The following is a 1316-nucleotide window of genomic DNA, read 5'->3' as shown; positions in this document are numbered from 1 at the left end:
TTTTTGGCTGCCAGCAGCCAGCCCCACCCCCTGCCACCACCCACCCAGGTTCCCAGTTTGCCATCGAGCATTCGGAGCCTGTCAGCCAGCCAGGGGGGAAGGGACTGAGAGGTCGGCCGGTCCCACCCGCTCGTGGCCCTGCCCCCCACTGTGTGTCGCCCTCTGTGTGTGGGGTAACTGGCAGGGCGGGGGCCTTGGCCTGGCACCACCCGTATCCCCCACCACCCACCCCCTGGGTCCCTGTATACCATTGGGCAATTAGAGCCTGTGGGCCGGGGGTAGGGACCGAGAGGTGGTCAGCGTACTTCATAGTGACTGATTGAGCAGTCATTCTGGTTATTCTGCCATATGGTTGCTAGGCTTTTATTGTATAGGATAGGATAATGTTTCATGGATAGAATTCTCAGAGCTCATCTTAGCTCTTATGGAAGTCAAAGGTGAAACAGACCTATAGAAATACTCATAATTTTAGGTGATCTTAAAAATTATTATAATTTGTCTTTGCTGCATCTACTGGGAGGATGAAGACCATTCTCAGAAGACTGTGGACATCCCAGAAAGTGTCAGCATCACTCTGGTGGGATGTACAGTTATTGTGAAGGGCCCCAGAAGCACCTGCTAGGGACTTCAATCACATCAATGCAGAACTCAGTCTCTTTGGAAAGAAAAAAAATAGGCTCTGGGTTGACAAATGGTGGGGAAATAGAAAGGAACTGACTACCGCTCGCACCATCTGCAGTCATGTACAGACATGATCAAAGTGTTACACTGGGCTTCCCTTACAAGATGGGTGTGTACGCTCACTTCCCCATCAACATTGTTACTCAGGAGAATGGTTCTCATGTGGAAATCTGAAATTTCTTGGGTGAGAAATATATCCACAGGGTTTGGATGAGGTCAGGTGGTGCTTGTTCAGAATCTCAAGCCCCAAAAAGATGATTCTTGAAGGAAATGACATTGAACTTGTATTAAATTCAGCTGCTTTGATTCAGCAAGCCACAACAATTGAAACAAGGATATCAGAAAAATGTGGGATGGTGTCTATGTTTCTGAAAAAGGAACAGTTCAGCATGAACTATTGAACAAGTTCTAAGTTGTTTAGTTACAGAAACAGCCTGATGCCAGATGATTCCTCCAATTTATTTGTGATATTTAAAGATGCAATAAAAAAGTATTAAAAAATAAGATTTTAAGATTTCATTACACTATCCTAAACCTTCATCAAGTTTACCGAGAACAATCTAACAATCTTCCCTATTGTACTCCTGAGCCCCCCTTGTAGGGCCGTTTCACCATTGCTGTTTGGATCTTGCTAA

At 45.7% G+C, this 1316-nt stretch overlaps 1 pseudogene across 1 annotated transcript; it reads left to right on the top strand.

Annotated features, from left to right (window-relative positions):
- The first annotated feature begins 500 nt into the window (after nt 1-500).
- Nucleotides 501-1093, top strand: LOC307112516 (large ribosomal subunit protein uL6-like; annotated as a pseudogene). The gene has a single exon. The product of its transcript is annotated as a large ribosomal subunit protein uL6-like (transcript).
- The last annotated feature ends 223 nt before the right edge of the window (nt 1094-1316 follow it).

This window comes from Cnephaeus nilssonii, assembly GCF_951640355.1.
Source record: "Cnephaeus nilssonii genome assembly, chromosome: 16".
Lineage (NCBI taxonomy): Eukaryota > Metazoa > Chordata > Mammalia > Chiroptera > Vespertilionidae > Cnephaeus > Cnephaeus nilssonii.
This window is presented reverse-complemented; position numbering and strand designations above follow the sequence as displayed.